Source organism: Panthera pardus, unplaced genomic scaffold (assembly GCF_024362965.1).
Source record: "Panthera pardus isolate Hobbes unplaced genomic scaffold, ASM2436296v1 HiC_scaffold_12, whole genome shotgun sequence".
In the NCBI taxonomy this organism is placed as follows: domain Eukaryota; kingdom Metazoa; phylum Chordata; class Mammalia; order Carnivora; family Felidae; genus Panthera; species Panthera pardus.
Window position 1 is genome coordinate 63549922 of NW_026526677.1, and position 16630 is coordinate 63566551.

At 38.3% G+C, this 16630-nt stretch overlaps 1 protein-coding gene across 1 annotated transcript in view; it reads right to left on the minus strand.

Moving 5' to 3' along the window:
• Positions 1-16630, minus strand: part of TENM4 (teneurin transmembrane protein 4) — a 2883939-nt gene that overhangs the window by 1735961 nt on the left and 1131348 nt on the right. The window contains 1 exon segment of the mRNA XM_053900128.1: positions 6968-7021. The gene's annotated coding sequence lies outside the window, so the exon portion shown is untranslated.

Genomic DNA, 16630 nt, shown 5'->3' on the forward strand with positions numbered 1-16630 from the left:
CTATTTCTTCCCATGAGTAAGTTGATCTAAATGTCCATAAAAACATTGTTAAGTGAAAATACTGTTCCTCTTTTATCAAAATATTTTTCCTAATACTGTTTTGTTAATGACAGAGATGATGATGGTAATAAAACAACTTCAGGTTTAGAGTCCTGTAGATCTCATCTGATCTTTGTAACGACATGAAAACAAACCAAGGTTCCAAGTGAAAGAATGACTTCCTCAAGGTCACTCAGCTTTAAAGAGAGCACAGCTGGATCCTGAAGCCCCATATTCTTTCCATTATCATATCCTGTACTTGGCATGCAGGAACCCTGCATCATAATAACTTTAGACCAAATTAATCTATCTTCAGATACATGTGACTTATTTAAATCGTATACACAATTGCCGCAAGGCAAGTCTTCCCATTTTAAATTCAGTTGGATAGGTGAGACAAACATGTGATTTTATACCATGGAACAACCAATTTCCTACCACGAATGAAGCTGACATCAATTTCAAAGAAACAAAAGCAAGGAAGAAACAAATCAGCTTAACCTGACTGTTTACAAAGTGAGAATTGGAACCACAACCACATGTCTGCAGACAGCTCTGTGTCAGAAGACACTGGTTTGTAGCATTTCTTCAAGCTTGCTTTCAATTATGAGCTGATAATGACTACTACTTGAAAATAATGTTTTATTTCAAGCATATTTTGCCTCAAAGACCTACTGAGACTTTCCAAGAGTCTTGTTAATGAGAAACATCCTCTGCTGCATCTTCAGGAAGGCAGGATGATGTCCTGAAATGGGCTTTAGAGTCGGGCAGAACTGATGTGAAGCTCCAGCTTCAACATTTTATAGCAGTGCCACTTCAGACATGTTGTAGAAAATAGACATAATAATGCTGGCTCTGTGTAGTGTTATGAGAAGTTCCAGTAAATTCTTTTATTTTAAAGCTTGCAACTATATAAAAAAGTCAGTAAATAATATCTATTTTAATGGTTTACACATTTACTATGTTACCCTACCTCATAGAAGGTGCTTAAAAAAAATATTTGCAGAATTGCAAGAACTCAGCTGTTTCTCTTAAATTTGTATTCGATCTGAGTCAAATACAAATCTTGATTATCTGTATCAATCCTTGGTGATGGACTGAGTGTCTGAGATGGTGGGGTCCAGCCTGTTGCTATGGCATCGCATGGCTGACTGTCAGCCCTCTTGTTGAGCACCACAGCTGGATTTAAAGCTTTATGATCATGAGGGAGGCACTTGGGATTTGTCTTGCCATTTCTAAGATGGGCATAAGATAGCAGGACATGGTTCTTCTGCCATATAAAATTTTGATGAGGAAGAACTCAGATGTTATATGTGGAAATATTTATAAACTGCGAAGTGTTATTCTAATATAGGGAAGCATTCTTGTTAATGTCACATCTTGTCCTGATGACTGAGGGTTTCAGTACACCATACGTCAACTGTTTGGTCAGGAATGTGGACTGCACAACAATATTGTTTATAGCAGGATAAATTAGAATGTTGAGATCATCATGCCAAGACCATCTAAGGGTTTCTGTGCTTGTCGTTATTTATTGTTAATTTTTTTTCTTCCTGGAAGTTAAGTGTCTCTGTTAACTCCCCATATTTATACTTTATTTTTAATTCTGTTTCAGGAATGGTGTAGTGAGAAAAAAAATCCTATTCTCACTATTTTTCTGACTTGTCCAAACATAGGCATAGTTTGGGCCAACTTGTTCTTATGAGATTTTGGCACTCTTTCTTGGCTCAAGGAAGGGAAGAAATACTTGAGTCTATTTTCATGTTTGTCATTTTATTTGTATGTTGGAATTTGCCTCTAAACTTTTTCTTTCCATGCAGTGAGATAAAACGTCCTGGACAAATATCCCCATCATTAATCATATTTCCATTAAAGCACAGCCAAGTTCAGTTTATTTCCAAAACCATGTACTGAGTATCTACTCTGCCTCACACTGTAATGGTAGATGAAGATAGGAAATGGCATGGCTTCCTGCTCTCAGGGAGTTCAGTGGCTAGTGTGGAGGCAAATGCTTATTTATACTTCAATGTGATGAATGCTTTGATATTGGTGTGTACATCAGGAAAGGAGAGCTCAGAAGATGGCCACCTAGACTGAGGAGGCAAAACAGCCAAAAAATGTATCCTGAAGGAGGTTACACTCTTATGTATCAGAAAATTTAAAAACAAATAAGACAAATTGTCAAAATGACTAGCCAGTGGTAGTCCAGAAAATGATATTCCGGAAAACAACTCCATCTCCATCTCGCCCACTGTATTATACCTTGGTTGACTTACTATTCATTTCTTCTCATTTGTGTCAAGGGTGAAAAGTAATGATTTACCAGCTGATCTACTAGAAAGTCTGAGGAGGCAAAACAGAGTTGGATTTCGTAAAATGGCTGATTATATAATCTGAAAGCCATCGAAAGAGGACTGGAGATATTTCATCTTCCAGGTAAAAACAACTGGCTTGCTTCACTGTATTAGAAAACCCCCAGAAATCCTTAAGAAATCATCCTAAACGCGGCATCTTTCTCAGGGCATCACGTGCCACATGCAGAATGAAAATATTAATGTGGTCTGTTGCACTCTGCCACTAACAGTTTTTTAAAGTCATAAATTTTTCCCTTATCTTGGAAAGGGGGAAAAAGCCCTTCAACTCTCTAATTTATAATTTAAGAAGTTTTGTTAGATCAAAAGAAAAGAAAGAATGAACAGAAGCAAAGAGCGTAAAAAGCTTTAATATTTGAGCGATCTTACCATGTTCGGAGCAGCCTTTCTCACTGCTTGTACAGCACAAGCAGAGAAAAGAAACCAGAGAATGATTTGCTCAAGGTTGTTCAATGTGAGTCAGAAAAGATTGGATATTTGAATGCAGCTAGAGCTGACATCTTTCTCCTCTAAAAAGGTATTTTTTGTATGTGATTGGTTTCAGTCTCAAAAAGTAAACACAATCACATTTCACACATTTCAAGCAGCAAACGAAGTATAGCTGCTTTTCTTCAGGGGAGGAGTGTGGGGAAGCTTCAGGAGGGGACATATTTACTCCATAACAAAAATATAAACATGCTACTCAGCAGGAGAAAGGGGGAAATTGGCATGGCCTCCTTGGGACAAATACTGAGTGTAGTGAGACAAGACTGGGTGGGGGTAGTAATGGGCAGAAACGGGGAGAAGGGGCGTGGGGTAGCAGGAATTGCTACTGCTTTCTGCACTTTCTTAAGCAACTTGACACTTAATCACTCCTGCAGGCTTTCTAGCTGACCCTTCCATACTACCCCAAGTAAATCCTGTCTCCACTCTTCACATTGAGTCCATATGCAAAGCAATATGGCCTCCTGATTAAGAGCTCTGTATACACTGTTAAACTGTGCTTCATTCAAATCCAAAACCTATTTGCTATTAACTTAGGGACTTTTGGCAAGCTAAATTACCTTTCTGAGCCTCAGGCTTTCCCAACTGAAAAACCTAGGAGAAACAGGGCTGCTACAGAGATGGTTGTAGAATGGAATGAAAGAATGCATGTGCTCAAAGGACTGCCTGACAATGATTAATAAATAGTAGGGAATGTTATCATTTTTGTGGCATAAATTGCATATATTGTTTTCATTTGCTTGTCTTCACTTGACGAATGTTGGCTCTCTAGAACAGGTTGTAAGTAAAACACGAGGTTGCATTGAAGCCTACCCTATAAACTTTGTTACTAAATTCCAATTCCTCCTCATCAAAGAATTTAGCCATAATCCTGAACCATCTGTGGTGGTGGGAATAAATGCACTATGTCCAGAAATGGCATTCCATTCCTTTGTAACTCGATTTTCTTTTGTCCCTCTTGTCTCTCCCCAGGATGTTTGCTTTTTCCTAGAGGGCCTTATTCCTAAGCTTTCATGTTTTTCTGTTTTCGTAGACTGTTAACCCTTAACTATTGTAAAGTCCTTTGTGATGCTTTTCATTTAGTTACAGTTCACCCTCTCAGGTCAGCATTTTTCAGTAATGGGAAAGAGTTATACATGCCAAAGTGTTGGCAGGAAGGAGCCAGATTTTAAAATAAAATTTCCTACTGGACAGCACTATAACAGTCCCAGTATAAGACCATTTAGCCTTCCTGCAGAGATGTACTATAAAGCAGCATTTTTTTCCCCTCAACATTATTTGAGTTCTCCAATTCCTTCTAAAGAGAGGTAGATGTATGCTCTTCTGATTCCCTGTTTTCACCTATACCATCTGAGCTCTCTGGTACAACAGAATAAGGCAAGTTTTAGAAAAGGAATGAATAAAGTCAGTCCCAATATCAATGTAAGGAGAAGTTGAGATTAAATTGAATTTTTTAAGAAGACGGATATAAGGAAAACCATTTGAGCATATTATGAGGAAATATAGGGCTGAATCAGAGAGGTGTGGTAGAGAGAACTCAGGGTTAGAATGTAAACCATTAAGGCCAACATGGGTAAGAAAGAACATAAAGTAAGATGATGGTTAGCAGATAAGACAACTGACTGGTAGTTAGGATGCAGAGGTCCTAAGAAAATTAGATGTCCAAGTTCAAGATACTGTACTGGAGCCACTTAGGGAGAACCCACTTTTCTTTAGTCCATGGTGTCTGCCCCGGGATTTTGCTTTTTACCAGAGAATCGTATTGCTAATCTCACACATTTCTCCACCTCCTCACCCTTTCCATTTGCCTCAATCCTGTAAGCGTTGGTGCAGAGAAAATAATTATTCAGCAGAGGTGAAGTCAGCCAAGAATCTGAGGGAGTTAATTTGGCCTTGTAAGAATAACAGAATTGAGGAAAGGGTATTGTGGGGTATGAGCAGGAATTTGAAGACCTCTGAAAAGACGTCTGGGTCTTCTCATGAAAGAAGAAAATGGAAGTGTAGTTAGAAAGGTTTCCTAGTAGCAAACGCATGGAGAAGTCTTGGACTTGAGATGAATCAAATGTACACTGATGAGCACCCTTTTAGAAAACTGTGGGTCATGTCTATTTGGCAAAAACACATATCAATAAAAAGAAGGAGCAAAATGAATATTTATTGAACATAGGAATGTGTGTTCATTGCTTTAGATACATTATCTCATGAAACACATACAACGTTCCTATGAGACTGGTACTATTATTTCCTCTGTACAGAAGAAAAAAACTGGGCTGTAAGGGTAGGTTAGTTCTTTGTCCAAGGTCACATAATCAGTGAGAGACAGAAGCAGATTTTAAACCTAAGACTTTGTGAATTCTAAGCCACATCCATCTCATTGAGCTCCCAGACCCCATGAGGAACATTTGTTAGCATATTTTATGTACATAAGTGAACGATGGCATTGGGGAACAATAGACTGAACAGGGAAAGAGAAAGGGACTCAGATTTGAGGAGAAATTGATGGGGAGGTCACACACCAGAATTCTTTGAGTGAGTTGGGATGAGCAAGGGACTCATGTTATTGGAAGATGGAAAAGTCCACAGATAGATCTAAGTAGTTTTGATTTCCAAACAGAATTCTGGTAAAAATAATTTGATGCCACAGGAATTTTCAACCAAGGTAGACCCTACAAATTTGTTTAGGGTGTTGAATAAATGATCCTAGAAAAACTAAAATTTCTCTGGGTCAGAGTATACAAAACACCATGTTAGTGGATTGAAATAGAGTTACCTCTTTTCTAAACGTGTGTGTGTGTGTGTGTGTGTGTGTGTGTGCACGTTGTGGGAAAAAGTGCATAGTAATACCACTTAGTAAAATTTGACCCTATTTTATTGGCATACTGATTATGTTTTCAAATCTAAGATGTTATTGATAGAGAGATGCAACCTTATTTTATGTACCCCTAAAATATAAAACAAAATGCTTCCAATTATAACTAGAAGGTTCCATTAATTGGAAGACACATGCTGATATCAGAGATGATAAAATCGGAATACATCTGCATCTGAGAATCGACCAATGGCTGCATTTTCTTCCCATCTAATTTCTATGCATAAATACAGGTCATATCTAATACAGATAATTTCTAATACTGCTTTTTCTCTTGCTTCAATATTATCTATTAGGATTAGAAATATTTTCAAAATCATAATTTAACAGGTACGTGATACTCCATTAGATGGCTATGCCACAATTTAGGTAACAAGCCTGAATTACTCGGTAGTAGAGTTTTTCCCCAATGTTTTATTATTACAAATAGTGCCACAGTAAACATTTTTTAAATATAAATGTCAATACTCTTTTTTGATGAGTCCCTTACAAGAGATTACCCCAAACTGAATTAGATCAACAAGCATAAATATTAAAAACGTTACCTATATGTTTCTCAATTATTTTAAGCAAAATATATTTAATTTACTCTAGAAAAGCAATTTAAAACCAGAGATAGCAAGTCCAGAAAGCCAATATACTTAAAGGCTTTTCCCAGAACCCAGATGCTACCAGAGAAGCCAGCACTCACTGGACCTATGTCTTATTCTGGCCCTGTCTAGTCCCTTTTTTATTTTCCTGTTCCAGAACTGGTTTCAAAGCATGTGTTGTGTCTAGACTGTTTCTACTCTGAAAACTGGAGAGGATGTCATGCCATCTCCCCGCAAAATGGGTGGAAATGGTTCTGAGACCTGGTAGCCTCCTGGGTTCTCTGTCCTCCAGCCAGTGGACAAAGTCCTGGATTACAATCCAGCTAGGTTTTCCTACAATCTCACCTTTTCTTGGTAATTCCCAACCATCCCAAATAAATCGACTATGTATTTTCTGTAGATGCACACTCTACCACATTTTGCTGATCAAATTCAGCCCAACAGACCAAAACAGCAATGGATTTACCCATCTGTATTGTTTCTGGGAGTCTGACCAAGGAGGGTGGCAGGATAGGACCTGAGCACACTGAAACCAGATGGATTAAATTTAGATTCTCCCCAAGATTGTTGGCTAGAACATGTGGGTGTTCATGGCAGCTCCCCCAGGGGCTTACCTCATTCAGCCTTGCCTTTTCAGTCCAATCAGTCCCATCAAAGTGCTGATTTATCTAGGAAAAGGGAAAGACAGGAGCAGAATGAGTAGAATGTAACAGTGAAAATAAAATGTGTAACATAAGCATCAGGTAAGTTTAATTCTTTCAGCACAAATCAAGAATCTCTCTCCATAAATCAGGAAAAGAACAAAAATTCAGTAAGAGAAACATAATGGTCTTATCAAGTGACCCAAACACCACCTATAAAATTTAGACCCACATTGAGTCCAGCCTTCAGAAATGACCTGGCAAGATGAAACAAGAGTCATTTTAGAGTCATTTAATCTCTCTAACTTAATTTTATGAAAGCAAAGAGCCACAGCAGTACCCAACCTCATTAGCTCAGGGAGGGGGTTGGCAAAGGAATTCAACGTAATTACAAAGTGCTTCTGAAATAATAAGTGCAACGTGTGTATGTTCTTCCATGAGCTGACTTCTCCAAAGTTATCCGTAGGTTAATAAGCAAATTTAATTCACACTGATATGGAAGTGATGAGTCTAATCCTAAATCTGTAATCACACACTTGGGAATGAGCATTTTCCTCAGCATGAAAGAATACTGACAACATTCTGATGCAATGAGATGTGTGTGTGTGTGTGTGTGTGTATGTATATATGTGTGTGTGTGTGTATATATATATATATATATATATATATATATATATGTAATAAAGAAGACTTCCCTTGGACTATGTTTGGTCAGTTTTCAAAGAAATGCAAATTAATCATAATTGATGCACTCTGTTATCGTAACTTACGAATGGATTCAGAGTACAACTTTTAATAGAAACCTTATGATTCTTCTAACATTTGAGAACTCTGTATCTTCAAATCATTTTAACTATGATGACTTAAAATCATGACTGTTTTATTTTCACATCCCCAAAATGTCAAGCAATAACATATACATTCATATTCACAAAGGTCAAGGTGAAAATCTTCTCATTTATCTGTGTTTAAACTATCAGTGTAAACATTTTTTATTCAAATACACACAAATCTAACATTGCATTTCTGTCTTCAATATCATTGTTCTTCCATGTTCATGTAACATTTCAATAGAAGACGTTTTTGGTTTCATATGCTATAAGACACATTAAATGGCAGTATTAAAAATCAGTCTTCACTGGGGCTCCTGGGTGGCTCAGTTTGTTGAGCATACGACTTTGGCTCAGGTTATGATCTCACGGTTTGTGAGTTCAATCCCCGCATCGGGCTCTGTGCTGACAGCTTAGAGCCTGGAGCCGGCTTCGATTCTGTGTCTCCCTCTATCTCTGCCCTCCCCTACTCATACTCTGTCCCTCTCCCTCAAAAATAAATATTAAAAAAGATTAAAAAGTCAATCTTCATTAAGATCATATGAGAAGATAAATTTGTATAAAAACTACTAGAAAAAGAAAGATGCTCGGAGTTGCAAAGGACACTGTGCTAGTTATAATCCATCTAGGCTGGCATTTTGCCCATATCCCCAATGTAAGAAGCCTGATCACCAATCAAATGTGTTCTATGGTGAGTCCTGAGCTTACTAAATTTGTCATCTAATTTCCCTTTCAGGTTCCAATTAACAGTGACATGTAGTTACCAAGCAAACTTAAAAATATATCATTTCAAATGTATTCATCACAACCACTAATCATTCTCTCATACCCTTGTTCCTTTTTCTCCTAAACTAGGGCTAAAATTGATACTTTTTGAGATGCCCTCAGAATTACCTGCACATAATTCTGTCATAACATTTTCCATATCATATGGTGGTTGATGGTTTAGTATGTTCTTCCTTCCCATCATACCGCAGGGTGTGAAGGAGGCAACCATATCTGACTCAATGACGAGACAAAAACTATTAACAGGTATGCTCACAACTTACCCCTCCTCTGATAAAATCCAAAACCAAAACCCAAAACATGGGGCTTTGTTCACTTAGATTACTCCTCATTTTTTTCTATAATACCCCCCACTTCATATGAATATAGTCCTTCTCACTTTTATATTTCTGTGATGCAGAATTCGGATAGGTGATAGAGAACACAGGACTAGAAAGTAGGAAGGGAAGGAGATAGGGTTTGGAAAAACAGAGCCAGGAGAGTTGATTCACAGGAGGAAAACAGAAGAGGAAATGCACTGTTAAAAATCATGCACAGCATGGGGGCAATGCAACAAACTGATGAGGGGCCAGTGGCCTCACAAGGTCAGAAAAGAGTAAATAAGAGAGGGAGAGAAAAGGAGAGGAGAGAGCTAATTAACTGATATTTGGTTAGTTTCTTAATCAGTAAGAAACTTGAGGGATTAAGTAAGTGGAGCTAAAGAGCAGGATAGAAGACAATTTTATGAAGTTCAGGGACCACGTCCTCCAGTCTTCTTCACTGGTCTTTGAGAGAGATCAGTAATAACTTAAGTTCCTCTGGGCATTAATTGACTTCTTTAATAGCAAAACACCTTGGACTAAATCAACAAGTCTTTATATTTAATGGTATTATAATCACTTATGTACCTTAATTGCCCTGCATAGTGTCTGGTACAAATTGTATTTCTGATAATAGTTCATTAAAAGAATACCTGAATACATAAAATATTATGTGGTTCATTTTTCCACTAGGGGAAGAAATTAAAATATGAGAATTTAACATATATGTTAAATATTTGACACCCCATCTTGCATGCATAATGACCTCATTCATTTTTCTTTAATCAAGGATAAAACCTGGGCTAAAAAAGATAATTAAGGAAATAAAATATAGGTCTTAGTCCAGAATGAAGGCCAAAAAAAATGAATGAAATATCAAGATTTAAGTTAGACAAAATTGAAGTGTTTTTTTATTTAATAAAAATTAAGTTGGAAGCAAATTGTTAGGTACTAACGATGAAAAGAGACAGTGCCTTAAGGAGGCTTACAAATTGGTAGGTAAAAGAAAAAAATCTAAAAATCAACCATACTTTTCTTAATAGAGAGAAGCCCAGGTTCTATGGAAGTACAGAAGGAAGGGTAGTCACTCTGCTTGGGGTGCCAAGAGTCAGGACTGTCTTTATGGAACTCACACTTCAAGGATGAGAAATAGTTCATTAGGCAGAGAGGAAGGCATGCCTGGCAGAGAAAATGGCATATGCAAGAGCAAGGGGGAGTGAATAGGTATGCTCATGTTTGAAAATTTCAAGAAGACTATGTGTTTAGAAAACGTGGAGCTAAGTGTCTGGGATGGATGTTGGGGGTTCTGGGGTAAAGTACAATGAAGATGAAGGTCAGACTCAGATGAGGAATGCCATGAATAAATGAACACTATGATTAATTAGAAAATTACTTCTGAAGATGAAGGGGAGATAACACATACACACACATGCACACACACAAACAAGCATTTGTTTATTTAAGAGAGAGAATGTCTGTGGTATTCCAGAAAGATGGTCCCACATCAGGCAAAACTGATGACAATGAATCCAGTGTGAGTGCTGTGCAAGAGACCAGGTGAAAAATGGCAAGGACACTAGGAAGAAGTTGGATTTGAAAGACATTTTTGGAATCAGGATTGACAGGATGTGAAAGGTGAGGGCAAGACAGAAATTGATAAAGACACAGAGATTTGTGGTTTCAGAGACTGGGTGGATGATGGTTGCCTCATAAACCAAGATGAGATGTGTAGGAAGAAAAGTCCTGTAAAGAAAGAGAATACGTTCTATCTTGAACATGTTGCATTTCAAGTATTTGTAAGATATCTAAAGATTTCAGCCATAAATAATATTTCTTGCACAGAGAAGATAGCTTGGGTTTGTTGATATAGGTGAGCATGAGATTTATGGACATAAGACAACGAAAGAGAAGCCAATGCGACAATCCTGATCTAGAGTGAATAGTGGAACAGTGTTTAAGAAAGAGAATAATCACTAGGAACAGATCCTATAAGTAAGAGGACAATGAAGATACTTTGGGGATCAGGGAATCTGAATTTAAGATACAATAAATTCAAGAAAAGTGAAGATTTTTGTCATCCATATAAAAAAAAAATCAAAGTGTGGTAGCTCCTGGGTGGCTCAGTTGGCTAAGCATCTGACTTGATTTTGGCTCAGGCCATGATTTCAGGATTGTGAGATTGAGCCCTATATTAGGCTCCACACTGGGCATAGAGCTTGCTTAAGATTCTTTCTCTCCCTCTACTGCTTGCACTTTTTGTCTCTCAAAAATAAAAATAAAATAAAATAAAATCAGGGTGTCAATTTATAATTTTGATTTAGAAGACTTCAGGGTCTTCATCTTAAAAATATCAAGGGACTGGGGTGCCTGGGTGGCTCAGTCGGTTGAGCGTCCGACTTCGGCTCAGGTCATGATCTCACTCTCTATGGGTTTGAGCCCCACATCGGGCTCTGTGCTGACAGCTCAGAGCCTGGAGCCTGCTTCAGATTCTGTGTCTCCCCCTCTCTCTGCCCCTCCCTTGCTCATGCTCTGTTTCTCTCTGTTTCAAAAATAAATAAGAACATTAAAAAAATAAAAATAAATATCAGGGGATATTGATAAGCTCCACACTAAAGAATATGTGAGAATATTAAAACGATATTTTCAGAGCTAATAAAGTCAAAGTACTTCTGAATTATAAATTATCATATAAATATTTGCCATAAAACTATATATTTTAAGTTAATAGCAATATAGTACCTTCCTTCCTCCCTCCTTCCTTCCCTCCCTTACTTCCTACTGGCACAGGAGACCATAAGCATTTACTGAGCATTTAATTCCATGAGCATTGCTAGGAAACAGGACCATCATATTCATATCTGATGAGTTCAGGTCCAAATCCCAGAGGGATTAATTAATTAATTAATTAATTAATTAATTCTAACTCCAGGATCTGGATTCCAGGAGGTGGCAGTGAAATTGGAAAGATGATTGGGCTTTCAGCATACAGAGAAAAGGTTCTATGAACACAGTAGACACTCAGTAAAAGCCTGTGCAATGAAGATGATCTTGAATAAGACTGCCTTTTCTTCATTTTCTTTTCTTTTAATTTTTTTTTAATGTTTATTTATTTTTGAAGGAGAGAGGGACAGAGTGTGAGTGGTCAAGGGGCAGAGAGAGAGGGAGGCACAGAATCTGAAGCAGGCTCCAGGCTCCGAGCTGTCGGCACAGAACCTGATGCAGGGCTGAATTCACAAACCATGAGATCATGACCTGAGTCAAAGTCAGACACTTAACTGACTGAGCCACACAGGAGCCCCAAGACTGCATTTTCACCAGGTGAATGTAATCTCCAGAGTTTCTATATTCTTGCATCAAGATTTAAAACGGCTGCTTTGGACATGCACACCCTTTGTTCTTTGGGCTTTGTACATAAATGATGACCCAAATCAATGAAAGATTTAATCCAAACCAATGCAAATGCAAATGCCCTAGTTTCACACAGCTGCAACGGTTATTTCAGTACATCTGGGAAACAGCTGTCGAGCCTCATCTTTACGCTGGTTTTTGTTTAACTTCAAATGAGTGTCAAGACTAAAAGGAATGCAGGTGATTAGAAGGTGGTAAACATTTTGGAAATACACAGGAATTTCCGAGCATTCTTTTTTTCTGTGAGATCTAAATAGCCCTCCTCTCAAAGAGCTGGAATAATGGAATGTTCTCATGGATTACCTTTCCTCATCCAAGCTCTAGAGCACCTAGACTAGCTGGAGGGTGTAGCTTGTTTAATGATTCCAAAAGCACTCTTCTCCCATGATTACACAGAGCCAGTAATGGGACACTTTCAAGGCCAGGTATAAGTGATTACCCACTGGGACACAGAGGCTATGACAGGATAGGCTAAAGCTGATATGGACAGCAAGAGGCAGGATATAGGGCTTGACTTTCTGCTAGAAGAGGCTGTGGAGACCTTGCATCTGAGCCAGACAGCTGACAAGATGCCTTCTCCTTGGGATTCATACCACAACAATAGGCTAATAGATTTATGCCATAAAGGCACTGACCTTTGTGGGCAGGAACATTTTCTCACAGGAAAGAAAAAGGCACGATACGCCCATGTGTGCAATAGTTTTGACAGTGACTGACAGCACCGACTGGCTCCAGTATCCAGGAAGCATAAGTATAGGCTCTCGCATTGTTACCCTTTGATTAACTTCTGACATACTTTGCAACATAAAACTCTTACAGGGAGATTGCTCTGTAATGCTGGCTGTAACATCTAGAAACTTTGCCAATGAGAGCTAAAATACACTCAAAACCAGTTTAGCCTAAAATGATGTGTGTCTGTATGAATGTGTATGCACGTGTGTGCGCACGCGCTCTTGTCTCTGTGTGTGCATGTGCCTGCATGTGTGTAGAGGTGACAAATGTGGGTCTTTACACTTTCCGCCTCATAATGCTATTATTCAAGTGCAGTATTTAGAAAAAGCTTCTCACATGTTACACGCATATTGCACATGGAGAGACTTAAGCGAGGCCAAGATGAAAATAAATAATGCATGAAGTCAAAGGCCTGAAGCAAATGTTAACTAATTTCAAAATGGGTCAAAATCACAACAATTAAGTCTCTGACATGTGAAGTCATTTTTTTCTCCCTAAAATATTAACCAACTTGCTTCACTTCTTCTAGATTGATTTGTAGAGCATGAAAGGTCATTTTGGAGGCAGAGGGGGAGTTTGGCTTCTACAAGCCATCCATAATGAGAGCCAATAAATTAGGTAAAGCTCCTGTTTACCTAAGCTGAAATATTGATGTCCAAGCCCACATTGAATGCAAATCTCTACATTAATCATTTTTCTCCAGTCAGGAAATTCAGACCATGGTAACACATGCTTTGATAGACCTATACATCATAGTTACAGCAACATTAGACAGTGCCTCAGGGACAGAATACAAATATATTGCATTGGATTTCCTTCATTTTCCCCAGCCTGACTTTTATTTGTGTCTGCAAACTCTGCTGTGGGTATGTGAAGTTTTGACACGGGTTTGGACAATATTTTTGATTCAGGAAATAACTGAAGATTGGCAACAAGAATGTTCTGTCACTTACTTGCCAGGCAAATCTGGAGGAGGCTCACATCTAGTTCCTCTAGCACAGACCTTGATGATTAAGTTCCCCAGTCTGTCTTCCCCTGCATATACAGTGATATGCCCCGTGCTTCTCAAAGTGTGATCCCTGAACCTCCCGCTTCTGAGCCTTTGGTGCTTGGTGATAAATGAAATTTCCTAGGCCCCATACTATATACAATTCAATCAGATTTCCTTAGGGAATCTTTGATTTTTGTCGGATCCCCAGTTGTTTATTATGCACACGGTTGTTGCTAATTGCCATAGACGGCTATCAGCTTTAGGCTCCTCAGGACTACTCTGATCTTGTCCCTTTCCTACTCAGAGCCATTCCATACCCAAATATGCCCTAAATCTCTACCCAGTTTTATACTTAGCTCTCTTCTACTTATTTAGAGGCCCTACTCAGGCAATCACATCCACTGATAAGATTGTTATTCTCTCCATTTACAGAAAACTTCCAAAATACTATTTCCAACAGTGGTGGGTTTACCTGAGAGATTCATGTATGAAAACACCTGCTGACTTCTCCACTTGGCAATTTAAAGTCAACATGACCAAGGGGCACCTGAGTGGCTCAGTTGGTTGTGCATCTGACTTCGGCTCAGGTCATGATCTCACGGCTCGTGAGTTCGAGCCCCGCATCAGCCTCTGTGCTGACATCTCAGAGCCTGGAGCCTGCTTCAGATTCTGTGTCTCTGTCTCTCTCTGCCTATCCTCTGCTCATGCTCTGTGTGTGTGTCTCTTTCAAAAATAAATAAACATTAAAAAAATTAAAATAAAGTCAGTACGACCCGAAATGAACTATGCTTTTCTCTATGCCACCATCCATCCAGATAGAATTCCTGATATTCTCATTGATCCCTCCGTCTCCCTTTTATTTTCATCAAGTAAATCATCAAATAAACTGCCTGTGCCCTCTCTCTCTAGTCTCCACTGTGGCCCCTCCTCTTCTTCTAGCCTTGCCCAAGTTCAAGCCTTTGCCGCTTGTCACTTGCTCCACTGCAACAGCCCTCTAACTGTTCACCCCATCTTCTCTCTTGAACTTTTAAAATCAATCTTCCATGTGGTTGCCGAGTAGTCTCTAAAAACACATCTTGCTTTCTTAAAACCACGCCTCTTCATGCAGGATAAAACGGAGGTCGCCTGGCATGACACACCTTCCCTTTTCCATCCTGCCCATAGTCAATTTCCTCCAATCCTCACCTTGAATCTATACTTCTAATACAACAGTTTATGGTAACCTCATTGAGACCAGCCTTTTCCACAAATTTGCATCTTTTTTTAAGAAAATGGGTTTTTAAAAAAAATTATTTTGAAAGAGAGAGAGAAAGAGAGAGATAGAGAGCAAGCAGGGGAGGAGCAGAGGGAGAAGGAGATAGAGAATCCCAAGCAGACTCTGCACTGTCAGCACAGAGCCCGAGGCGGTGCTCAATCTCATGAAACGTGAGATCATGACCTGAACTGAAACTGAGAGTCAGACACTTAATTGACTGAGCCACCCAGGTACCCCCCTTATATAAGTTTCATCTCCTATTTTCTTTCTGCCTGGAATGTACACCTCAACTATTTCCAGTTAGAAAATGACTACTTAATAATGATAACAATTATTATAAATTTTATAATAACATTTTCTAACACTAAGTACTTACTTTATGGTAAGCATTGAGTTAAACATTCTTTTTGGTTCTCATAAGGATCAAACTGCGGTAGCTACCATTAGCAGTCATTTTAACAAACCCTTGTTCAGGTCAGTGTTTTCTCAAGGTTTTCCTTAATCTCTAGTCCAATTTATTTCTCCTCTTATTACTGCCAATATTCCTTGCGCTTACTTCAGCTAAAATGTTTAGCCTACTATATTGAAATAATGTGTTTTTTATTCTCCTCTCTTAATTAGTAAATTACCTGCTCTGTAAGAACAAAGCATAGGTCTTTTTCAGTTCCATTTTCTAAGCATGTAGCTCCAAACTTGGCACAATGTTTCCTTAACTTAACAGATCGGATATACTGCCATGGAGAATATCACCGAGTATCCCTTCTCAGCATATTTAATGGAAGACCATTTGATCTAAAGTCTTGAACTTTAAGGGTACAAGCAGGGCCATGCTCGTGTTTACCCACTTCTGCAGTGGCTAGTACTGTATTTTTTATATGATCAATGTTCAAAAGTGTTGGCAGAAATTTAAATGCTACTATCCAGACTTCAGGAATATTAAAATGATGTTTGGCTCTGCTAAATTTTAGAAATACATAATTATACAGAGTCATTGTTAAAAGCAAAATCATTAGGCACAATAGCCATATTTAAGCAGCATGATGTCAGAATAGATATTCATTAGACTTAATGGATTTGTGTGTGTCAGACAGAATAAATGTAAGAAGTTATAATAGAGCACAAAAAAGAAATAGAAATGGATTCCTGTGGTAAGAAAAGGGAAAATGTCATCTTGTGGAAAGACAGAAATCCCAAGAATTAAGGGACTCCATGACATGCATTCTTTTACACTAAATGTTTAAAAGTCGTTCAATAATTATGTATATTTTACTATATCTGTATTATTATTAGAATAATATAATAATAATGAATCATTGTTCCACTTATTGAGTGAAT